This window comes from Oryctolagus cuniculus, chromosome 13 (assembly GCF_964237555.1).
Source record: "Oryctolagus cuniculus chromosome 13, mOryCun1.1, whole genome shotgun sequence".
Lineage (NCBI taxonomy): Eukaryota > Metazoa > Chordata > Mammalia > Lagomorpha > Leporidae > Oryctolagus > Oryctolagus cuniculus.
Genome location: NC_091444.1, coordinates 57,569,864 through 57,596,110, shown reverse-complemented (window position 1 = coordinate 57,596,110; position 26,247 = coordinate 57,569,864). Strand labels below are relative to the sequence as shown.

At 42.1% G+C, this 26,247-nt stretch overlaps 1 non-coding gene across 1 annotated transcript in view; it reads left to right on the top strand.

The window, feature by feature from the left end:
* The window catches only part of LOC103351033 (formin-2), a 134,321-nt gene that overhangs the window by 26,456 nt on the left and 81,618 nt on the right, over positions 1 to 26,247 (top strand). The window contains exons 3-6 of the transcript XR_011381527.1: positions 5,738 to 5,904; positions 16,112 to 16,259; positions 21,595 to 21,650; positions 22,362 to 24,284. This is a non-coding gene — a transcript (formin-2). The remainder of the gene's footprint in view (positions 1 to 5,737; positions 5,905 to 16,111; positions 16,260 to 21,594; positions 21,651 to 22,361; positions 24,285 to 26,247) is intronic.

Here is a 26,247-nt window from a genome sequence, read left to right as displayed (position 1 = left end):
CTTTCATATTGATGACCGTGTTTCTGTGTTTCTGTGTGTAACACATCTTTAAGCATCTGTTGCAGGGCTGGATGAGTGGCGACAAATTCTTTCAATTTCTGTTTGCTATGAAAAGTCTTTATTTCACCTTCATTCACAAATGAGAGCTTTGCAGGATATAATATTCTGGGCTTGCAGTTTTTCTCTCTTAGTACCTGGGCTATATCTCGCCATTCCCTCCTAGCTTGTATGGTTTCTGATGAGAAGCCTGCTGTAAGTCTAATTGGAGATCCTCTGAGAGTAATCTGATGTTTCTCTCTTGCATATTTTAGGATCTTTTCTTTATGTTTCACTGTGGAGAGTTTAATTACAACGTGTCATGGTGAGGATCTCTTTTGGTCATGTTTATCAGGGGTTCTATGAGCTTCCTGTACTAGGATTTCTCTGTCCTCCAAACCTGGGAAATTTTCTGCTAATATCTCACTAAAAAGGCCTTCTAATCCTTTCTCCCTCTCCATGCCTTCAGGAACTCCTAGAACCCAAATGTTGGGTTTTTTAATAGTATCCTGAAGATTCCCAAAAATATGTTTTAGATTTCTAATTTCCTCTTCTTTTCTTTGGTCTGACTCTATCCTTTCCTGTTCTCTGTCTTCTAAGTCCGATATTCTCTCTTCTGCTTCACCCAATCTGTTTTTAAGGCTCTCTAGTGTGTTTTTCATTTGATCTATTGAATTCTTCACTTCATTATGATTTCTCGTCACTATCACAGTTTCCTGTTCTACTAGTTTCTGCATTTCATTTTGATTCTTCCTTAATATTTCATTTTCACGAGAGAGATTTTCTGTCTTGTCCATTAAGGATTTCTGTAGTTCAAGAATTTGTTTTTGAGAACTTCTTAATGTTCTTATCAATTTTTTGAGATCTGCTTCTTGCATTTCTTCTATCTCATCATCTTCATAATCTTGAATTGGGGTGTCTTTTTCATTTGGGGGCGTCATAGTGACTTCCTTGTTTTTATTACCTCGGTTTTTGCGTTTGTTATTTGGCATATTGGAGATATTTGGTTTTTCACTGTGGTGCTTTTTCTTGTTATACTATGACTCTAGATTAAGTGGACTGTCTGTTTTTGATGGAGCCTTAGAGGCTTGAGATGGGTGTGGCCTGAGAGCTCTGTTTGGTGTGCCAAAGGTGACACTCCCAGGTTAGGCATGGTAGATCTCTCTCTCTCTCTTTCTTTCTTTTTTTTTTTTTGATTCAAAAGGGAAATAATTCCACACAGCTGAACGAAGTTGGAGGTATTTAGCAGGCAAATGATATACCCACAGGAGCCAGAGATCGGAAGCTCTTTCCCAAGGACCCCACAGGGAATCTGTTCTGCCCTCTGAGTGGGCTCAAATTCTCTTTCAGTCTCCCAATGGGTTTCCAAAGTTACAGAATTGTAGCGTCTCTGGAGAGTACTCACGTGAATTCCGTGAGTTCTCTCCCCCACCGTCTCTTTTTTCACAGTCTCGGTTCAGTAGCACCACAGATTCACTAGGTCCTAATCTCCTGTTAATTCATCCCGCCCAGAGTCAGGTTTTTCTGCTAGGCTCAGGGCCGGTGCAGACCTGAGGTCGCTCTGCTTATGACGTATGTCCAAGATGGCACCTGCTCTTTGTCTTGCTCGCCTTTGAGAGGTGAGCGGAAAGAGAGAAACCCGTGTCCGTATCGGTCACTTTTTTTTCTCTCTCTCTCTCTTCTAGTTAGCCTGGTGAACTTTTCCCCTCAGGGTCGTTCCCTCTAGTCTCCTCTTTCTGCTTGCCTGCCTGTGTCTCGGGCTATTGAGGTTCGGCTCACCTCGCGTTCCAGCGCTGGTGTTTGAGTCTGCCGCTGGTGTCCCGAACAGTGGGCTCCCAGGCTCTCCACGCAGGTCCGCTGTGAATCACTAGTTTCGGAAGAGTTTCTTCTGCTGTTTCTTCCCCTACTCTTCCTTGAACCTGCAGTATCTCCACTTTTATTAAACTGTCTCTCCCCGGACTATCAGTGTGCTTCCTTCCTATTCCACCATCTTGCCGCAGGTCCGGGATGAAGGTTTTTAAGATCGACAGCCGGCACAGCAGCTTACTAGGCTAATCCTCACCTAGCGGCACCGGCACACCGGGTTCTAGTCCGGGTCAGGGCACCGGATTCTGTCCCGGTTGCCCCTCTTCCAGGCCAGCTCTCTGCTGTGGCCAGGGAGTGCAGTGGAGGATGGCCCAAGTGCTTGGGCCCTGCACCCCATGGGAGACCAGGAGAAGCACCTGGCTCCTGCCTTCGGATCAGCGCGGTGCGCCGGCCACAGCGCGCCAGCCGTGGCGGCCATTGGAGGGTGAACCAACAGCAAAAAGGAAGACCTTTCTCTCTGTCTCTCTCTCTCTCACTGTCCTCCACTCTACCTGTAAAAAAAAAAAAAAATCATTGACACCTGTGTCCAAATTGTCTTCTGAAGCTTTTAATTTATCAGTCATAGAAAATTTAACTGATTTTACTCATTGCCAGACATTCCTTGAAGTCCTGGGCAGAATGTGGTAGCCAACCAATAGAATCTGATAAAAGGGTGTTTATATTCCACCAGAAGACAGACCACAGACCAGCTTACATTCAAGGGCTGGGTTTTAAGAATGAGTAAGGTGGATAATGGCAAAATGAGAGAGAGGATGTGCTATTTTTTTGAAAGATTGCTTTTATTTCTTTAAAAGAGTTACAGATGGAGGGAGGGGAAGAGAGAGAGAGAGAGAAGAGACTTCCTTCCATTGGTTCACTCCTCAAATGGCTGCAACAGCTGGAGCTGAGCCTATATGAAGCCAGGAGCCAAGCACTTCCAGGTCTCCCATGTGGGTGACAGTGGGCACAAGCACTTGAGCTATCTTCTGCTTTCCCAGACCATTAGCAGGGAGCTGGATTGGAAGTGGAGCAGCCAGGACTTGAACCAGCACCCATATGGGATGCTGGTGCTGCAGGCTTTAAGCTGTGGCACCACAGCGCTGGACCCGGGGTTGTGCTGTTTTAGGAAGGGTGGTCAAGAATTTCTCTCGGTGGAACTAATGGCTGAGTGGAGGTCTGAATGAAATGAAGGAGGGCCGGCGCTGTGGCTCAATAGGCTAATCCTCCACCTAGCAGCGCCGGCACACTCGGTTCCAGTCCTGGTCGGGGTGCTGGATTCTGTCCTGGTTGCCCCTCTTCCAGGCCAGCTCTCTGCTGTGGCCAGGGAGTGCAGTGGAGGATGGCCCAAGTGCTTGGGCCCTGCACCCACATGGGAGACCAGGAGAAGCACCTGGCTCCTGCCTTTGGATCAACGCAGTGCGCTGGCTGCAGCGCGCTGGCCGCTGCGGCCATTGGAGGGTGAACCAATGGCAAAGGAAGACCTTTCCCTCTGTCTCTCTCTCTCTCTCTCTCTCTCTCTCTCACTTTCCACTCTGCCTATAAAAAAAAAGAAAAGAAAAGAAATGAAGGAGGAGGTGAGTCCTCATCTGTCCTAAGGAATAGTGTTCCAGCACAACAACTTCCCCAGGGGGCTGGTGCCCTGGCTCACTTTGCTAATCCTCTGCCTGTGGTGCCGGCATCCCATATCGGGGCTGGGTTCTAGTCCCAGCTGCTGCTCTTTCAGTGCGGCTCTCTGCTGTGACCTGGGAAGGCAGTGGAGGATGGCCCAAATGCTTGGGCCCTGCTCCCGTTTGGGAGACCAGGAGGAAGCACCTGGCTCCTGGCTTTGGATCGGCGCAGTGTGCCAGCCGTGGCAGCCATTTGGGGGGTTGAACCAATTGAAGGAAGACCTTTCTCTCTCTCTCTCTCTCTCTCTCTCTCACTCTCACTCTCACTGTCTAACTCTGCCTGTCAAAAAAAAAAAGATTAAAAAAAAGATAATCTATCACTTGAGAACTGAAGGGGATGATTTCCTAGGTATTTAGTTCCAGTTATGTACAGGCACACTTAACTTCTATAGGGAAAAAAAATCCTTATTTATCCTTACAGTATGTCCTGGGAGACCAAAGAATGTTGACTGGTGCCCTGAAGGAATGGAGCAGGTAGAAAGGCCTCTTTTCTCATTGTCACTGCCAATACCAGAGATCTTGTGATTAGTTTTGCTTTACAGTCAGAAACACCAAGAGGTACAGAAATCACATGACTATTGTCGGAACTGCACATTTATTTTTTTTTTTTTTTGAAATTTAGTTGTTGTAACTGAAGTATGGGTATGCATTTTGTTTTGCTTGGGCTCTAAGGGAAAATTATTGTTATATTTATTTACAAAGTTGTTAAAAAATGATGCCTAAATCCAACCAATTATATGCAACAGAGACCTTTTATGGCTCTCTAAGCTAGGAATATTTACTGTTTGGCCTTTTACAGAAAAAAAAATTGGTAGAGACTGGTACTTCACTTCCAGTTCCCACCATGATGTGAATTCATCGGAGTCACAGAATCGTACTGTTGTATTAGAGGAGAAACCCTACAAGTATTCACCAATGCTTTCTATGTGTGAGTACAGTTGCAAGCTAAATGCTGGCTGTCAGAGAGTTTATGATTTAGTGAGGGAGGTAGGCACTAAACATATGACTGCAAAGCACTTAATTAAAGTGGTTAATTTCATAAAGAAGCCATAAAGAGTTCCAGAAGGGTGTGGAAGAAGGTCACTGAAGACTTTTCAGGACAGGTGATTTTGATCTAAATTTAAAGAATGGATCTGCTAACTAGAGGGGCTGGAGGATGGGCAGCAGCAGGGCTGACAGTGAGGAGACGGTTGCTGTGAAAGGGACCCTAGAGATTTTTTTTTTAATTTAAGATATACAAGTTTCATATATTTCATGAAACAGATTTAAGAACATAGTGATACTTTCTTCCCTCCCACCCACGCTCCAACCCTCCTCTTCCCTCTCCCATTTCCACTCTTAATTTTTACGGAGATGTGCTTACAGTTTGCTTAAGGCAAGGGAGCTTCTAGTGTCAAAAATACTTTTGGGACCGGACCTGTCCTCTACCTCTGGCTAACGTGAGGACCAACTGGGGACTAAGAAAGTACTGCTTCCCAGGTCCTGTTCTCAGGTGATTCGAAGATAGGGCTGAGATGGAGAACCCTGGCGCAGGTGGACCCAGGTCCTCTGTCAGTGTCTTCCCAGTGTGTGTCTCTTGTCTCTTTTAGGGAAACAAGGAGAAGCTTGGGCCTACCTTAGACTGATGTTTCATAGGAATATCTGAGACAATTTTGTGTATCTTTCTTTCTCCTTCAGCGCAACTGTTTCCTGCACACCACCTCCCTTTCATTCTCAGGGCCTCCTTTTCTTCATTCCTGCCCCCCCCCCAGCACCGTGCCTGGCACCACGAATGTCAGCCACTGACATTTCCAGGCCCACATGGTGGCACTTGGGTTACTGACTGCTTCCTTAGAGAACCATCTGCAGGGTAACCAGAGCAGGAGGAAGATTGCCAATGGAATCCCTAAGGTGGGGGCTTCTTCATTCAGATGGGAGATGTGCAGCCCACGACTTGGCTCATTCCCTTTGGATGGAGGCTGAAGATATTTGGGGAATGGGCGAGTGAACCTGATCTGCCATTTCATGCATGGTGTCCGTGGACGCTGACTGCAGAGTGTTTCTGAGTTTGAGAGGCGCCTTACTGCCCAGGGCTGTAGCCTTGGAAATGATGTTGCTCACTGACTGTGTACCTGGTCTGTCTCCTCTGGGAGGCTTCTCAGCTGGGTGAACCGCCAGCCTCCCTCCTAATGAGTGTATTTCATCCGCAGGGAGGACTCTGTTGGAGAAGCTATTCAGCCAGCAGGAGAACGGGCCTCCAGAAGAAGCAGAGAAGTTTTGCTCACGGATCATTGCCATGGGTCTCCTACTTCCTTTCAGTGACTGCTTCAGGGAACCATGTAATCAGAATGCCCAATCGAGTTCAGCTCCGTTTGATGTAAGTAGAAGAATTCACTTCTGTCCGAGAACTGGATTGCAGTTGAAATAGGAGCTGTGATGTGCATTTGTGTGATCACCCTATAATTTGAAAAGAACATGGATACAAGTGTTCCACCCCTCTGCAGCTCCACAGCTCACGTTCCTTTATGACTAGAGTATTGTTTATTTGCCAAAACTCCTTGTATTAACGGATGGCGACACACCAATTTTCTAGCCTGCTTCCATCAGCAGTTATTTAAAGGTGCTTTTAAATCAGTATTTCTGACTATACTGGTCATGGGCATCCCTTCAGAAGCAGTTCCACAGGGCAAAGTATGTCTCCCAGTGGGCTGCAGGTTTCCATGGGCCCCAGGATGCTATTTCCATGCATTCCTCTCTCATTTATATACAGAATGTCAACATGAGCAGCACAGTCTGACCTCTCCCCCAGCTCCCATTCACTAAGAGAGTTCATAGTGCAGAACTGTAACTTGAAAGGCGTATTCAGCACAGCTGCATTGTCATGCCCAAACCAGAGTGTTGCTAATCTTTCTCAGGTATGTGGGACATGGGTGACATTGGTTGTGATGAATATGCATCTGAAACCCAGATGTGTAAGAATTCCCTATATGCAGTACTCGTAAGAAAATTGAAGGGCTGGTGGCTCACTTGTGTGGGGCTCAGAGTAGGTATGTATTAGAGAGTAACAGGTTCTCATTGCTGTGAGATCATGACATTTGTTCCTCTGTTGCCAACTGTTTTCCTCTGCTCTTATCCTCTTCCCTCTTCAATAGATACGCTGTGGTTCAAAGAGTGAAATAATAATGCATTCTGAAAACAATGAGAATGAATGCTGGCTGAGATCAGGATGTGGTAGTGAATAACTGAGTGCCTATATTTGGATTTTTTCCTTCCTCATCCTTATCCATTACATCCTTCTTCTCCCTTTAGTTTTAGACATATAAATGGCATGGTGTAGTCCGAAATCTTTTTGATACTTTGCATCTGAAAGAAAATTTTTTGGATTGTGCTGTGACTTGTGAAGAATTCCTTCTTCTGAGTTTTTAATTGAAAATTTTCCTGCTGAAATTAAAAATATGATAAGTTAGTAGCCATTGACAGCTAGGTAGATCTTTTCCTTCTATTAGAAGAATAGAATAATACTAATTTTTTTCTTCTCCTCTGTAAGAAGTCTGTGGTGTTGTAGAGTCAGAACCTCAGACTATGGTGAATTAAGGATTAGTGAGGTGTTTTCTGGAATTATACTAGGCAAACACTTGCTATATATAGCACTTGCTTTGTGATTAAGACTATCCCCTCATTATTTCATTTTTCTTTGTTATAATTCAGACATAAACCATCTTATTGGTCATTCACTTGGCATTGTAATAAACTGAGAACAGAGTCATACCACTCGTCTCTCACTCTTTCTGTCCTTCAGTCTACCACCAGATTGCCTCTTATCCTTCACCTCTTTTCAAGCTGGTGTTCGGGAGAATTAAGTTTTCCCAGTCCTGGTGTTTTGAAGGGCACAGCGTGAAAAGCAAACACAAATAAACAGAATCCCTCAAAATGAGGAATTTCTCTCTCTCTCTTCTTGTTGTGGTTGCTTGTTATTCTTGCTTTATTCATTGACTCTGTACTACTTCTTTATTCTCTCTACTCAACTGAATACAAAACAAGAAATTAGAGGGCTCTTGAAAGAAATGTTACTCTGTATTCTTAAACTGCTGTTCAGTTGTACAGTCATGCACTTACTGGATACATGGTCAGGGTTTTCGTCAACACCTAGAAGGGGTAATAATAAGAGGATTAGGGAGGACTAAGGTATCAGTGGAGGATGGGAAGAAATATGGTTGTCCATAGGGAGAGAACTGAGTCTCCCTGTTGGTTTCCAGAAGATAGCTATGGGGAGCATTTCTAAGCAACAATTCTCTTGAGAACTGTGTCCTTCAAGCCAGAGCACCCTGTGGGAATCAGCTCATCACTGGCACCCTTCCCACCCCTGACTTTTGCCTTTGTTCCCTTCCCTAAAAGCATCCTCTCCCCCTACTTTCTCTTCTCCCTGTTTACACTTGTGATTGGAGCAGTGTAGACGTGTGAGGATCTTCATGATGCATGTTACGAATGAGCCTACTTCACTGAACCCTTTGGATGTTAGCCTAACATTTTCTATATACATTGAGGGCTTAACCTTTTTCTTTATAATGTACTTTAGAAAATATGAAAGGACTTTATATTTTCTCTCACATTTTAACTCGATTAAGGTTTCAAGAACTTTAAAAGGTAAAGATAGCCTCGAGTGTTGAGGTTAACTCACCCACAAATATTTTCCAAATCCATTTTATAAGCCAGGAAATATTTTAGATTTTTGATATGTGTTAGTTAGCCAAATAAATAAGATTTCTGTTCTTCTGAAGTATAAATCATATTCATGGTGGGATGAGGCAGAAAAATAAATAAGCAAACAAGTAAAATAAAAGCACAGGAATATTAATTTTCATCAGATTCTTAGAGGGTCAATGCAGGAAATACACTTGAATAATGTAATAGAATGGATGAGGTGAGGTAAGATCCCTCTCTAAGGGCCTGTGAGGTGAGGTCTGAATGAAGGTCATTCCAGGCAGCTCCGGGGGGCAAGGACAGAGTTCATTGTAGGGACATAAGCATGATCTATACAAGACATTGCCTCAGGGCCTGTGGAGCTGAGGCTTAGTGGCACGAGGACAGGAAGGTCTCATGAACCAGAGTGGCCAGGATCTTGAAAGCCGTGGGAGTAATGAGATGGTTTTTATTCTAAAATGGGAGCGTTGGGGAGATTTTGAGCAGGGGAAGAGCATATTTTCCGTGTACATGGATCACTCAGCCTGGCATTCGGATAACAGAGGACAGCAGCTGAAGCAGTGACACCAGGAGGGCTGCTGCAGTAGCTGAGTGAGGGATGTGGCAGATGCTTGGCAGGGGGGATTATAGGGGGGTGGGTGGAGGAGTCAGTGGGTTGGGAAAGATCCTGGAGATAGAAGCTGGTGGGACCCTTGGTGGGTGATGCCTGGAACAAGGGAAAAAGAGGAAATCAGGGTGATTTCCTGGTATTTGGTTTGAAGTAGCTGGTGATCATGTCATTACTGAGATGGAAATGTTGTAAGGACAGACTGGTGCTCATAGATATAAACCTATATTAAATAAAACTATTTATTTTGAACATTAACATGTGGTATAATACCTGGAACACATTAGCTTTTGTCTTTTGCTGAGTGGAATGATGTTGACTGCGTTACCAAATCCAAATTAGGGCAATGAAACTTAAAATTATTGTAGCTATTAAAAGGACTGGTACCGGCTCTCATCAAACAGACATAAATATTGTTCTTCTTCTTAAGGGTCTAATGGCTTTGTCTCATTCTCTCTTTTTCATTTCCATTCTAATATGGGTAACCACAAACACAGCTTTACAGATTCTCTGTTAGTGTCTTCACAATCGCCTTTTGCCTTTGGTGTGTTTTTCTTTTTCCAGTCCTTAAGTTCTGTGTTCACTTGGTTGAAGAGCAGTCAGCTTGACAAGCAACAGGCCCTGTACCTCACCCCAGACCTCTCACTCTCCGACTCTGCCCCAGAGTGATTCTCCCTGCTTTGTTTAGCTCTGATGACTTGGGGTACTTTACATTCTCTGATGTTGTTTTCAACATTGCTATTCCTACTGTCTGTCACAGGTAAGGATTTTTAGCTCACTTATATTTCTTCCCATGTAGTTAACATGGATGTTTCTAGTTCTGCTTCGGTAATTCTTTGAACTTTAACAAATATGCTTATAATTTTGGCTGTTGTTCCATCAACTTCAGATGAGATTTCTTGCCATCCTATCCACCTTATAAAATTAGGCTTTTGATGCCTCTACCTCTGTCTGCATCCAGTCTGAGCCTTGTCTGCCTCTTCTACAGACACTTTTATCTTTAGGGTATACTTTGAAGATGGATGGTTTATCTTCATATGTATTCTGAAAGTTGGAAAACAAATGGAAATCATGTAAATACTGCAATGCAGAGACAGGTTCTGTGCTCTGATTTCATTTCCTTCCCAATATCTCCGTATCCCAATATCATAGCCCCCATGCCACTCAAACAAGGATGTCCCTCAGGTCAACTTCAGATAGACTATTTTTTTTAATATTTTTTTTTAATTTTTATTTTTTTAACAGGCAGAGTGGACAGTGAGAAAGAGAGACAGGGAGAAAGGTCTTCCTTTCCCATTGGTTCACCCTCCAATGGCCACCACTGCACTCCCTGGCCACAGCAGAGAGCTGACCTGGAAGAGGGGCAACCGGGACAGAATCCGGTGCCCTGAACGGGACTAGAACCCGGTGTGCCGGCGCCGCAAGGTGGAGGATGGACCAAGTCCTTTGTCCCTGCACCCCATGGGAGACCAGGAGAATTACCTGGCTCATGCCATCGAATCAGCACGGTGTGCCGGCCGCAGCGTGCTGGCCGCGGTGGCCATTGGAGGGTGAACCAACGGCAAAGGAAGACCTTTCTCTCTCTTTCTCACTGTCAACTCTGCCTTTGTCAAAAAAAAAAATCCTTTGGGAAACCAGGGTATGCAACATATGGTAATTGGTAGTCAGGAACCTAAAGACCGTATTTGGGAGAATAACAAGTGCAGTCTTGGAATGTTAACACAGAATCACCACACTGAAAAAGACATTTATGGGTGTTTGAGGAAATGCCACAGGGCAGTAGTTAATTGAGTGCGAAACTAGTGACAATCAGCACAAATGCCAAGAAAACTTGGTTTACTCAACTACTTCTAGTTATATCCACAACAGACAACATTGGATGCTTCTCTGTAGAGATGTTGTTGATGATTTTGATGATTTTGAATTGCCCTGAAAAACACTTTTTTTTTTTGACAGGCAGAGTTAGACAGTGAGAGAGAGACAGAGAGAAAGGTCTTCCTTCCGTTGGTTCACCCCCCAAATGGCCGCCACAGCCGGCGCGCTGTGCCGAACCGAAACCAGGAGCCAGGTGCTTCCTCCTGGTCTCCCGTGTGGGTGCAGGGACCCAACTATCCTCTACATCACTTCCAGGCCACAGCAGAGAGCTGGACTGGAAGAGGGACAGAATGTGGCACCCCAACCGGAACTAGAACCAGGGTGCCGAACTGCAGGTGGAGGATTAGCCAAGTGAGCCACAGCTCTGGCCCACCATGTAGTTTTCATTACCCTGTCTTTCATGCAATTCCTCTACAACAAAATAAGGGCAGGCATTCTTCCTGACTTATTGATGACAACATTGAAGCTCTGAAGAGTTAGGATGTTTTCCTAGGGTAGATCAATGCGTAAATTCTGGTTTTGTTTACTTCATATTTTTCTTTATATTATATGGTACCCATGGATTTAGATCTAACAGATAATGTGATATTTTGGTTTTTCTATATGATACCCACAAAGCACTCTTTTGATACCTTAGTAAACAAATGAAGAAAATGGTGTTACTAGATTAAGTCACTGCCCATATGAACAAGTCATATATTTTCTTTTTATGGGAGAAATGTGTTAATTCAATAGGCATTAAGTGACTTTTATGCAGTCATCCCTGTAATATCAAGAGCTAGTGGGGACTTGCAGGTCCTGTGTACATCCTTCTCATCCTGCAGGAATTTTCAGTGAACCTGAGGAAAGATGATAGGTACTCACCATTCTGGATAGCAGGCCTATTGAGTTGGCTTTCTGATTTGGGAGTGTTCCAGGTGAGGCGGAACATCAACTAGAGGTGGTTTTTTTTTTTTAAGGTTATTTATTCATTTGAAAGTCAGAGTTACAGAGAGAGATCTTCCATCCTCAGGTTCACTCCCCAAATGGCCGAAATGGCTGGATCTGGGCCTATCTGAAGTCAGGAGCCAGGAGCTTCTTTTGGGTAACCCATGTGGGTGCAGGGACCCAAGCCCTTGGGCTATCTTCTGCTTTCCCAGGCCATTAGCAGAGAGCTGGGTCAGACGTGGAGCAGCTGGGACTTGAAGCGGTGCCCATTTGGGATGATGGCTCTGCAGAAGGTGGCTTTCCCATTATGCCACAGTGCTGGCCTCCAACTAGATTTTTAATGATTGATGAGACTGTGAGTTGCAGAGAGTTTAGGTGAGGGATGGCGGACACTAGGAAGGTCATTTAAGTGGCGTGATGCTCCTCTGAGGAAACAGAGGTGAATTTGGGCAGGTGGGTGGGAAGAACATAGGGAAATTCAAATGATGCCAAGTCAAGGTGCAGAGCTGGGATTTGATCCTGTAGACACTGTGGACCCGTGAAGAACACTTATGCCTTGCTCATTTCTGCTGGCAGAGTCACGCCACAAACCAGAGGCTTACCGTCATGACACGAGAATGTGTTAGGACCCTGTGGTGTGGTTGAGAGACTGGAGAACCAACCCAGCGTTTATTTAGTTATTTTTTTCTGAGGTTTTATAGAGTGCTTCTAGTATACTTTATATTTTGGTGAATGGTGACATCACCAAAGTGACAGTTGATTCTCTTGACTGTTGGTGCAGCCTCTTTTGTGTGGAGACAGCTTGGAGGCTGAGAGATTGTTTTTAGGTTGATGGCTCTTTGTCATTGGTTGTGGGGCCAGGTTTGGAGACTGTCGAACACCGCAGCCCACTTTTTTGCCCCTACCTTCTCCTGGAGATCCTCGAGGCCCAAGCTTTGTATTAACCATGTTACGTGCATTGTATTTTACAAATGAGAAATCCAAATGTGGGAGTTTTTAAGGTAATTTGTTTCAGTTCACACAAATAGTGATGGCTGAGGTGCTACCTCAGGTGGAGACCCTGTTTGCCCTTCATGGTACTGTGGTGTTGTGGCTGCTTGATTCTACTCTACTAGAAAATGTTAGGAGGCAATGACTGCGAAGATTTAAAATAGGTTTTTTGGGTAGATTTTCTGGTGTGTGGATTTAGTCAGTTACTAAATGTTACTAAAAAAGGTATTTTTGCCACTAACTGCAGGGTGAAAGATGTTAGAAAGGTAGCTGCATGTCAATGCTTTCTTAAACCACAGCCATGTCCATGTCACCTGTTAAATGACCTAAATCAAGTTAATCATGTATAACCTTTGAATAGGTTAACTTAACTATTCTCCAACAACTGGGAAATTCACTGTTTTTTAAAAAATATTAAGAGATTGTTTATGGCAGAATGCACACAGCATTTAACATCTTATGTTTTTTATTTTTTTTTTATTTTTTGACAGGCAGAGTGGACAGTGAGAGAGAGAGACAAAGAGAAAGGTCTTCCTTTTGCCATTGGTTCACCGTCCAATGGCTGCCGTGGCTGGCACGCTGCGGCCGGCGCACCGCGCTGATCCGAAGGCAGGAACCAGGTGCTTCTCCTGGTCTCCCATGGGGTGCAGGGCCCAACTACTTGGGCCATCCTCCACTGCACTCCCTGGCCACAGCAGAGAGCTGGCCTGGAAGAGGGGCAACCAGGACAGAATCCGGCATCCCGACTGGGACTAGAACCCGATGTGCTGGCGCCACTAGGCGGAGGATTAGCCTGTTGAGCCACGGCACCAGCTTGATATTCTTCATTTTTAAGGATTGTTTGCTCATTTGAAAGGCTGAGTGACAAGGAGAAGAAGAGACTTCTTTCATTCACTACTTCACTCCCCAAATGTCCACAATGGCCAGGGCTGGGTCAGGCTGAAGCCAGTAGCCCAGATTTCCATTTGGACCTTGCTTGTGGGTGGCAGGGGCCCAATTATTTGGGCTGTTTTCTGCTGCTTTCACAGACACATTAGCAGAAAGCTGGATTAAACGCTGGCACTATGGCTTCTGGCTTCTGGCTTTGGCCTGGCCCAACCCTTGCCATTGTGGCCATTTGGTGAGTGAACCAGCAGATGGAAGAGCTCTTTGTCTTTCTTTTTGTAACTCTGACTTTCAAATAAATGAATAAATCTTAAAAAGCAAGCAAGCAACTGGCTTGACAGCGGAGCTGCTGGGACAGCACAAGTGGCTGCTTAGTCCGCTTTGTCACAACGCCAGCCCCAGCACTTACTACTTTTTTGTGGCAGCCATCCTAAAGGATGTGAAATGGTATGATGAATGATACTGAGTGCCTTTTCTTGTGCTTGTTGGTCATTTCTGTATCTTCTTTGGAACAACATCTGTTGAAGGTCTTTGCCCATTTTTGAACTGGGTATTTGTTTTTTTGTTGTTGACTTGTGTGGGCTCTTCAAAAATTCTAAATATTAAATTCTTATCAGATATGACTTATAAGTATTTTCTCCTACTGCATAGGTTACTTTTTCACTCTTTAGAGGATGTCCTTTAATGCACAGAAGTTCTTAATGTATCACTTTTTGCTTTTGTTGCCTGTGATCTTGTCATATTCAAGAAATCATTGCCAAATTCAGTGCCAGGAAGCTTTTCCTCTGTTCTGAGCATTTTATATTTTTAGGTCTTACATTTAGGTCTTTGATTCATTTTTTAAATTAATTTTTGTATACAGTGTAATGATTTACTGAGCTGTCATGAAAGAAAATCTCAAATGAAATTCCATCCAACACATAGACATTTTATGTTACGTGATCAATGTTAGTATGCATGGGATACCTATGAGGTCAGGGCATGTCTGGTTCACCACCTGAGTAGATGCTTGACTACAGCTTGCAAGTGAGATTCATGTAATGCAGCCATGAATGAGGCAGGATTCTGAGCCCCGTCATTGGCAACAGGCAAGGAGATGTCCTCCAAAACTACAGGCTGGATGAGCACCATCAGGGCACAATGGCCTTGACACCTTCCATTGCCTGAATCTTCAGCTATTCAAGTATGGGGTATTCTTTGACATTTTAGCCGATTCATTTATATCAAATTACTTCAGTTTCTCCAGTGAGATATCATATCTAACATTCATCAGGTTAGTAAAATAAACTACTAATTTCACTGATGAAAAGCTATTCCTGATGTTCAGTAAGCTAAATAGTGAAGCTTCAGTGTTGATCACATATGAGTAGCTGAAATGCTTAGCCACTTCTGAAATGTAGCCTTTTGTTGATAATACCCTAGCTCACCCCACAAACTGAATGTTTATTTATGGCCAAAATTGAAACTAACTGATCCATACATTTGTATAAAAAAGGAATTCTGTTTTATTTATTTGAAAGAGTTACAGAGAGAGATAGAGACATAGCGAGAGAGAGGGAGAGAGAGAAGGGGCTTCCATCTGCTGGTTCATTCCTCAAATGGCTGCAGTGGCTAGAGCTGAGCCAATCCAAAGTCAGGAACTAGGAGCTTCTTTGCGGGGGGCAAGGGGCGTGGGGAGAGCCCACGTGGGTGCAGGGCCCAAGCAATTGGACCATCTTCCACTGCTTTCCCAGGAACATTAGCAGGGAGCTGGATTGGAAGTAGAGCAGCCAAGACTCGAACTAGTACACATATGAGATGCCAGCACTGCAGGCAGGGCTTTAACCTGCTGTGCCACAGCACTGGCCCCAATCCATAAATTTTTATATTACTGTTATTGTAATAGCCCATGTTATACATTTTTAAATTAATTAAGCAAATTACAGAGACAGCAGCAATTTGCCATTGGTTAAATCATGCATTTTGCAGCTCAACCTGGTGATTATAGTATTTGTGTAGTGTGTGTGTTTGTATGTGTGTGTGTTTAGTTTTCATTTCACTTCTAGGATTCTCTTGTTCCCTTTGCTTTACTGATGTTGATCAAAAAGTGCTAGGGAGATGTACATGAATAGAAAAATGTCACAAAGACAATACGCAGCATAGATATCTTGAGTGTATGTACTGTAAAAAAGTTAAACATATTGTTATTCTGAAATACTAATGAGCAGTTTTCCTTGAGGCAGCTTCCTTTGAGAGATTTCTAGTTTATCTCTGGGTGCTAGGTGTAGTTCCGAGCCTTCTTCTCATTCTGTCCAGATTCTTAGTCGGCAGTTGGCAAGGCCTTTCTTTGCCAGAAGATCCTCATCCATTTTTTTTATTCTTGTGAGGTTCATTTACTTTGTCAAGATTTCTTTCCTAATTAGTTTCTAGTTTGGACCCAAGATAAATCAGTTGCCTGGGTCTTTTGTTGTTGAAGGCAAGGACGCTATTGCCGTCCCAATGTTTTATATATGTGTGTATGTCTATGGGACTTATATAGACATGATTTTGCAGTGTATCAGTCCAGGTTTATTTTGTGATTGAATTAATAGCATTTAACTATTTTCTGTTTTAAATATAGCAAGATCAACTTTACACCTGGGCTGCCGTTAGTCAACCCACACACTCGCTGGATTACACAGAAGGGCAGTTTCCCAGGAGAGTCCCGTCTGTGTGGCCATCATCAAAACCTCCTCATGAAGAGCACAGGTCGAAGAAGGCCGAAACAGGTAGGACGTGGGAACGGCGATGCTCTGAACTTGGGCAGCATAATGTATCTCTGCAGTACGCACTGGGTAGTGAGTGTGCACTTGTTTTCTAAGTGTTTTTTAGTGTAGAATTTGCAAATGACTTAAAATCACTGGAGGCTTGTTAAGTTGAAGATTCTTCTGCCACATATTCAAGGGAGCCAAGTTAGAGTGTTGGAGGACAAGATACTGAAATTCTCCAGTAATTACCCTGTACACTGAAGGGTTTTTTAATTCATGTTTAATTTTAATTTTAATTAATTGTTAACAGACTCAATATGATTTATACATACAAGTCTAAGAACATAGTGATATTTCCTTTCTTCCACCCTCCTTCATTCTACCTTTGTTTCTTTTTCTTTTTAGTTTTTGAGACAACATGTTTTAAATTTACATTACAGTAAAAGTCTTAATACTTCACCAAATAAGAAGTTTCACATGTGAAAAGCAGAAACGCCCTAGTTTAGGGGGAATATACACAATAGCTAGAAACAATAATTGATCGGATGTACATTGAAGTTTAAGAGCCACTTCCCTAAGGTATCCAGCTGGAGCCAGCCCTAGAGGTCAGAGGTTGACATTGCATTTGGGATGAGTTGGACCCAAAGAGGCATTTCTGACTACTGTCTTCAAAGAGAATGATGGTCACGCCGTCTCTTTTCTGTCAGTCTCTTCACTGACTGCTTTCTTTGTATTTTTCTTATTCCTTTTCTTTTGGAGATACCTGAGAGAGAAAAGATAGAGATATGTTTTATTAAATCTCAGTTTTATGTAGTTATTAATGGATTATGCAGTATTCAGATGTAAGTATTTTTTCTTTAAACTTTTGCTTTTGGTTCTTTTATCTCTTTGTTCCTTTTGTTGTCTTGAAGTATTTTGTGGTCTTGCCTGGGAAGATAGTGTGAGGTTAGCCTCAACTTCATTTGGAGGAATTTCAGTAGGATATTGATCCCTAAGCCCGATTTTAGGAAAATACCCTGTCACCAAAGTTGAGCATCATATCTGTGTAACAATGCTTTATGAAATTTTGTTGTTTTATCCTTTGTTCTTCATTTTGTGTTGTAAATTCCAACTTTCTCTGGATAGACTAGGACTATTGACTTCTGATGCATGAATGACAACTGAATAGAAGGGAAGAATGGCTATTTGTAATTTTCATCCTGACAGCATATTCCTAAGTGGTAGCATGGGTATTAGAGTTAAGAATTTTGATTTTTTTTTCCTCATTGGCTCACAAGAGAAAATACTCCTAAGAAAAGTAAACTGGATTGGTAGCAAGAGAGCTGAACCCAAGAGTGTGCAGCTTGGACTCTTTTTTTTTTTTTTACCAGCTTTGTGATCTCAGACACATTTCCTACCACTGTACTCAGTTTCTTCATCTCAAAAATGATGATGAGAATAGCAGCCACTACACAGGGCTGTTTTGAGGATTATATGTGTTTGTGTGAACCACTAGAATACTGCACTACCTGGCTTAGTGTTTACTGTTATAATTATTATTGCAATTATTTCATGTTGTTGCATTCCTCATGAGTTCTCTTTAAAACTGTATAGTCTTGTTCTTGTCCCTTGTCTGATATTTTTGCTGATTCACTGCCCAGATGGCTGCAATGGCCAGGACTGAGCCAGGTTGAGGCCAGAAGCTTCATCAGGTCCCTTTGGGTGGTAAGGACCCAAACATTTGGGCCATCTTCTACTTTGCCAAGGTCATTAACAAGGAGCTGAATTGGAAGTGGAGTAGCCAGGACAAGAACTGGTGCCAATATGGGATGCCAGTGTTGCAGGTGGTGGTTTTACCCTCCATGCCACAAGGCTTTCCACCATCCCCCCAACCCCACACCACATGTCCAAAATTCTGCAATAAGGAACCCAGCTAGCTTCCTGCTTTTAACCCCATCTCTGGAGGGATGTGTTTAGGAAGTATTCCTCCTCTTTCCTCTTTTCACCAGTGTACTGAATGGGAACTTTGACCTCAAATGTCTCTTTTTTCAGTATCCAGTGGTTTTAAAATACTACTTAGTATTCCTTGAAATAATCAACAAATAAGAGATGAAATATAGGAAATGTTCCTTGTAGGACCCCCTTGTCACATTAAGGCTCAGCAGTTAATCAAGGGCCAAGATGGAGTCTCCTAAAGCAGTGATCTGCAGAGATGTGGGGACTCCAGCATGGTAGTACCAGAATGAATGAAAGTATTTTTAGTCTTGAAAGGAAAAATACGCAACTGAAAATACTGATCCCATTAGAAGAATTTATCAATTTTATTGAGATAATTATAACTTAAATTTTATCCTATATCCTTGATTAGGGTGATATTTACATTTTTTATATGTTTATTTTCCTAACTGAAATGTTTACATTCTAAAATTTTAGGATACTTTTAAAAAGTTATGGAACATTTTGTCACTGTTATGCATATTGGAGGAGCACTTGACAGGAAGATAATTAAAAATGGAAATCTGAATTTGAATTTTACTTTGGTAAAAGTTGATAGTTGGAATTGAGACCATAAAGTTTGTAATCTAAATTTTTCTTCATTATTTGATGTCACTTGCACAATATCAGAGCAAGTAATTTTTAATACAGTGACTTGTCTCCTTTTAAACTATGCATTCTTGAAGAGGATAATGAAGGTAAGTAGAAGGTAATTTAGCTTCATGGCTTGTTTTCCTCCAGTTGATCTGTTTTATAAGCCCCCCAAAGCTGTAGAGCATTCTTTTGTTCAAAGTGATCTAATGATGCTTCCCGAACTTTTCCTGTTGTAGCAGGAAGACTGTTTGGAAGACTCTCCCTTTGGGTAGTTTCATTCCCAAGGAGACTCACCACTTTCTCTCTTCAAGTTGGACAGTCGTAAGAGAGAAATTCCAATATATGAGAGAAAGCATTGCGGAGAATCTATTGCTGTGTTTATATCACTTGCACACTTTGATAATGCCATTAGTATTTGCTGTGTAATTAACAGAGGTTTACATGTTACTGTGTAGTGACATCCTGGTTAAGCCGACTACATGCAGTATTGACCCCTTTCAATTTTGATTTACATAGAAGAGTTCCATGACTCTTTTTTGTTTTTTAAGAAGTAAAACTTGCAGATCCATCTTAGAAAATTGAGAACTTGGTGGTTTTTTGTGTTTTTTTTTTTTTTTTTTTTTTGCCTTTTTATACCTTCCAGCTCTTCTTAAAATTGGTTACTAATTTACATGTGTAGCTATTCTTATTTGTGCTGGTGCTTCTTCTGCCTTTCTCATGTATCTTACTTTAACTTTTCTGTGATCCCTTCTGTTAGAGGTTTCTCTTCATCCGCATATGTAGAGGAAGGACCTGACCATTCTTTATACACATTTGCTGAGGTGAAGTCTTGGTGCCTCTCCCCATTAGTGACTTGCAGAAGGGCTGCGGTTCCTGTGAATTCTTGGCTCCCATAATGGCCTGTGTGTAGTTAAGCACTGGCTTTTTAGATGAGCTGAAGGTGTTAAACTTGACCTTTTCAAGACTATAGCCTGACTGAAAAGGAAATTAGAATGCAATTTGCTTTAAAACTTGGTGACAGAAGCACTGACAAGAAGAAATGCTTTCTGGTTATCTTGTTTATTCTTTATCTTCACTCTTCATTTCCTCTGACTTACTTGCTACACCCACCCTCCCACACCCATGGTGGTTCTCTTTGTTGGACTATCACATTTTATTCAGATCTCTATCATCTCAATTAGTTATGTATCATAATTTATCTATTTTTATATACACATGTCTTCCATGTAGACTTCTGGTATTTTGAGATTTCTTGGGGTATTGTATATAGTTCAGTGTTTGAATGAATGAATAATGACTTTTGTTGGGAAAGACATAAATGAATAAAATGTCAACTGAACAAATGAATGCAAGATTTGTGGGAATTTTTTGTGTGTGATAAACTAGTTTTTGGACCATTTTATAGCCTCGGTGTCAAGTTTCAAATGCCATTTATCAGATTTACACAAAACTAATAAGACAATTAATTTGAACTTTCAAATTCATGTAGAACAGAAGCAGGGTGTGAAGATGTGAACAGGAAATTAACCCTTCTTACTTCATTTCTGGAAAATCAAGTCCAATATGTTTCTTTGAAAATGTGAATGGCCAAGAAATAATGGAGTATTGATTTTAGAAGAAAACTTGAGCTGGATCATAAGTGGAGCATCTGGGACTCCAACCAGCACCCATAAGGATGCAGGCACTACAGGTGGCGGCTTTACGTGCTGTGCCCAGCGCCAGCCCTGACAGTGTAGTTTGGCAGTATGTTATACCAGTTAATCACCAAATGCCTTTCATTTTTCAGTAGCATTGCAACATGCATCAGCTGCAATGCCGCTAAATTTGGATTGTGAAAATGATTGTTGAGAATGACTGCTGTATCTTCTGCCTGGTGTCTGACCCGTGTGCCAATCAGGAGGAGCAAAGTGATGGGTTGGGTTTGGGATAATGTTGAGAATGACTGCTGTATCTTCTGCCTGGTGTCTGACCCGTGTGCCAATCAGGAGGAGCAAAGTGATGGGTTGGGTTTGGGATAAGGGAGCAATGTGATTGAAGCATTAATTCTGTTCATCAGCTTGCCAACAACCACTTGGTTATGGGCCTTTGGTTTCTAACCTCTGAAATGAGGATAGACCGTATTAGCAATTTTCAGACTGGTCCATGGGACACTGGAGATTCCTGAAAGCCCTGTCATTTTTATTTTTATGTTTTTAAATTTGCAGACAAGGATCATTTAGGAGATAGCAAATCCTGGACTTCGTTATCTTTTTGATTTTCTCACTTGATAAACTTGTTTTCTTCCAGAATCTCTAATGACAGAGGCTAAAGGAACAAAATCCTTTCCTCGTTACTCAGAGCTATTGGTGACAGTGTTCATTACTGCTTGTTGAAGTCAGGAGGTAATTTTTCAACAATCAGCTAAAGCTTTTGGGATCCTATCTTTCAAGATTGAGAAAGTGGCTTCTATCACAGCAGAGATTTTAAGTGAATAATAAAATATGAGTAAGTGAGGGTCTTAGAAATTGCTGGCACAATCTAGAAACTAGGAATCCAGAAAAATAATTGCGGTCAATATGTATTAGGAGTAGTTCGATTTATGAAAATAACTAATGACACGAGTGTGTTCCATTTGATGTGTTGTGTATCCTGAAAAGTACTCATATCCTTATAACCCAGTAGTATAATTGAAAGACTGATATTTTTGAAATATATGGCTAAAAGTGTACTTTAGTGAAATTTTGTTTTCTGACTGAGCAAATGGGAAAAATTATTAAGTTATTGACCGTCTGCTTCCTTTCTAATCCAGAATCTCAATCTGCTGTTTTGGAACCCCTGAATAAGTGTCCAGATGCTGTCCAGCAGGTAAGAAGATCTTGTTAAAATTCAGAATCCCCATCTCTGTCATTTGTCTTGTAATCACGACAGGATCTGTGATTTATGCCCCCATCTGTCCAGCTGGAGAGGTGGCCCTTACTTCCCAAAGTCTGCAGGAGATCCAGTCACACAGAAGGGGAGAAGTGTTCTTTCATTTATGTTTTGCAAAGAAAATTAGCCTTGAAGTGGAACTGAAAACTGTATAGCTGTATCATGCTATATCCAGCCAAAGAGTAGGACCCAACAGCAGCTGTCTCCAGCAGGAAACTCTGGCCACTTCCAGAGAAGTCTGTGCCGAGATTTGCCTGGTCGAATAGTCCCCTTGACACAGTTAAGTGAAAATCTGTCATAGCTTTTCTGAAGTCAAATCAGATTTTAAGTTGCTCTGGTGAATGAAACATTAGTTCATGTATGTCTAGTTTCCATGGAGTCTTTTTTCTGTTACTTACAGAAGCCAAGTGCTGGTCTTTTTTTTTTTTTTCTTCTTCTTTCTTTTCTTGTACCAAGTTAGTATAAAAAATCTTTAAGAAATGAAATGATTGTATGCAATAGTAGTTGTGGATAGCAACTGTTCTTTCTGATATAAAATTATTTGTTTATTGTTATTATTTTTGTTTAAATTTTTCACAATCGTGATTTGATAAGATAACCATGCAATTCTATCCCTGAGTTGTTACTTGTTTTCTCAACCTCTTGTAGTTCTGGCCAACAAACAAATGCTACCAAACAATGGGAGACTTAACTGAGAAATATGTGGTGAACTTTTTCCTCCCTGATAAGGAAAGCTGCTCTACCCGCACCTACCTTCCGACTGTTGGACAAAATCATGAGGGGAGAGAGAGAGAGAGAGAGAAAATGAATCTTCTCTGGTTCCACGGAAGATAGGTCAAGATAGTAAGAATGAGTCCTTGATGCCATTTTCAAAGTCAACAATGAGACAAAGTTAAATAAAAGATTAATTAAAACTTAGATTCTGTAATTAAAGTGTTCTGAGTCCATAAAATAAGAAAATAAATGAGTAGAGAAGGTAGGAAAGAGGATGCTGAGAACTCACATATTCCAGGCTGGGAATATGGGTAAATGTTTTAAATTCTATGTCCCTCAAGGAAGTCCTACAAAAAAGGTTCAAAGTTATATTAGAGGTGGTTTTTCTGAAAGAAGTATATCTTCTCTAAACGAGGTTCTCATTGTAGTCTGTAGTATAAATTGCCTGAATGTTCTATAATATGGAATTTTACTGGGTTGGAAAAGCCAACTTCTATGTCTAGAGTTAAAACAATCATCATCATAGAAGTGGAAGGTATAATATAAACAGTCAAAAACAAAACACAAAATGACAAGTCTCAGACTGCAATCATTTTTGAAGATATTTTCATTAATGTTCCTTAAGTTTTTAATTTTTTTTTTTACTTATCTGAGAGGCAGCAACAAAGGGAAACTCCCACACATCCTGGTTCACACCCCAAATACCTGCAATGGCCAGGGCTGGGTTAGCACCTGAGCCAGCAGCCAGAAAGGCAGTCCTGCTTTCCGATGAGGGTGCAGGAATCCAATGATTTGAGCCATCATCGCTGCCTCCCTGAACTAGGCTAGAGTCAGGAGTCAGAACAGGGAAGGAAACCAGGCCCTCTGATGTGGAAGCTGGGTACTTTAACTGATAGGCTAAATACCCACTCCCGAAATGTTCTTAGACAAGAGGAATAAGTCCACCACAAAGACACAGTTATGCTTCATATCTCTGAAATAGAAATTATTATTTCAAATTACCTCAGGGTAGAAGAATGAACAGCCTCATTAAGGAGATTAGATTCTTTAGACTCAAAAACTTCTGTTTGTGGAAAAAATCTTTGATTATGATTATTAGGATATAGAATTCACTAGAAACTCAGAGGAAAACATTATGTTTTTGAGAGAATTGTAATTGTGACAAAAACATGAGGCCTGGTGGGATTTAGCAGGAAACTAACTCCTCAAGTAATCCCAGAACTTAGAAACTAAGCCAAATAGAACTGGATAACGCATACATTATTTCTCCTAGAAATTACCTTCTGCCACATACAGATCTCTGAATGACCAGGGAGGATCCTGGGAAAAGAGACTTCTCAAGAGCAGCAATATGTGCTGACAGACTAGACTGGCCAATTGGTGAATTTTTTACACAGCAATTCGTATTGGTAAGGTTGGGAATAAAGAGAAGTGAAAAATGCATTACCCTAGGCCAGGAAATTTAAGAGTGAGCTAAAATATTGAAAAAAAAATAGGTTAAATAACATTTTAATGCAATTACAAAAAAACTAAGTTAATGACAAAAAGATCCATGATGAATGAAATATCAAAATTGTAAATATAAACCAAGATTACTGGTGCCTCCTTTTGCCTCAGGTTCCCATGCAGCTCAGCACAGCACTGTTACAGTCATTTCCTCGTTTTTCCTTTCCTAAAACCTTTGTGGTGGATTTCTTCTTTTCCTCATCATTGTGTCTTGTGTGTGTTGGTGGAAGCCAACTTGGTCACCAAATATATAAAAAGCCAAACCCAGTCTTGCTTATCTCTAGAGACCTTGGGCCTTCAAGTGAAATGGAGAAATTGGATGAGATTGAGGTGGCCTCTCCACAGGCAGGGGTAAGTGTGTATGTATCACTGAACAGCAGCTTTTAAATGAAGCAGTAAATGGGAAGAGGAATATACAGATGGTGCCTAGAGAAGAGGAAGACATCGGTGCTTGTGTAAGGAGCAGCAACCTCTCCAGTCCTCACTATTAGTACATACACTCTTTGCTGTCTGTATAGTTTTTCCTTTTCTACCTTTCTAGTGGTTAGATGTGCTCATTGAAATGTAGGAAGTCTGGAGGGCAAGGGAGGGTGGGAGGAAGGGGTTGTTGAACAGTTTTCTTCCTGGTCAAAGGAAAGCTAGTTCCTTCCCAACCTCTAATGCTGCCTTTGAGGAAAGTTGCTGTCCGGGGCAGTAGCAGGTATTTTGGATCTTCAGGAAAAAAACATGAAACTCAACAGGCTAGCGATTGTGAAGTACAGGGATGGAAGACTCTGGGTTCTTGCTGACTCTGTAGTAGATATTGCTGATGCCCAGTCCAGACTCTATATGTAAACAATGCGTCCATGTCTCAGTAGACATGAGGGGGATCCAGAACTGTGGGAGGAAAAAAGATGGGTATCAGTTACATCACTGGGACGCACTGTTCTCCTATAAGAAGTTTCTCCCAATATTATCATCATCGAGAATTCTGGAAACCATGGTCTAAATGGACAGAAGTTAATAGGAGAAGAGGGTAGATTTGAGAAGTCCGAAGAGCAGGAAAGAGTTAGACTCTGTTGGTGCCAGTCCAGGTCCCCAGTACCAGTACCATCCCTTTGCTACTCTTGAGTGCTGGCTGCTAACAGCTCACAACTATCCTCTTCTCCAAAAATCCTGTAGGCTCACCTGGAAATTGCCCTTGCTGCTGTCCTCACTCTCTTACAATTTCACCAGAGTGCATACCCTCACTAAACCACATGTACGAGATTGCTTTTTTAAAAAAATATGCGACTTAGTACCACATCACTCTATCCAGTTAATGTTAGGATCTTCTTCCTCTGAAATTCTTGTTAGGTCATCGATAGGAGACATAATGGTTAACACACTCTGGTTTTTCCTCATAAAAAGGTAGAGAGAAAAAATGTACTGAACACAGTTTACAGCTTTGTATTTCAAAAATCAGGAATATAGATTCTAAACAGCTTCTTCCTTATTATCTCATATAAATATGCATTACATTTAATTTCACTTTTCACATCCTTTCCACAACTATTTTACATAGTTATTAGTGATGCTTAAATTTGACATTATTTCATAAATTAAAAAGAAAGAAAACAGAGCCAAGTGCTGAATGGCTGCAGAAGCCAGGCATCTAACTTCTGCTCCATCCAGTCTTGAGTGATTTTTTTTTTTTTTGACAGGCAGAGTGGACAGTGAGAGAGAGAGACAGAGAGAAAGGTCTTCCTTTGCCGTTGGTTCACCCTCCAATGGCCGCCGCGGCCGGCACGCTGCGGCCGGCGCACCGCGTTGATCCGATGGCAGGAGCCAGGAGCCAGGTGCTTTTCGTGGTCTCCCATGGGGTGCAGGGCCCAAGCACCTGGGCCATCCTCCACTGCACTCCCTGGCCACAGCAGAGAGCTGGCCTGGAAGAGGGGAAACCGGGACAGAATCCGGCGCCCCATCCGGGACTAGAACCCCGTGTGCCGGCGCCGCAGGCGGAGGATTAGCCTAGTGAGCCGCGGCACCGGCCGTCTTGAGTGAATTTTAACCTCATCATCTTTGTGGCTTTATAAATGTAGCACCACTAGTAGAGTACTAGTTTCCCATTGCTGCCATAGCAAATTACAGCAAATGAGTGAGTAGCTTAAAATGATAAAGATTTATTGTTTCAGAGTTCGGGATGTTAGATATCTGAAATGGGTTTTTGGGGCTGAAATCAAGTTTCAGCAAGGCCACATTCTTATCTGGTCCAGAGGAAAATTTGCTTTCTTATCATTTCCAGATTCTAGAGGCAGCCCTCAGTCCCTGGTTCATGGCCTCTGTTTACCTTCAA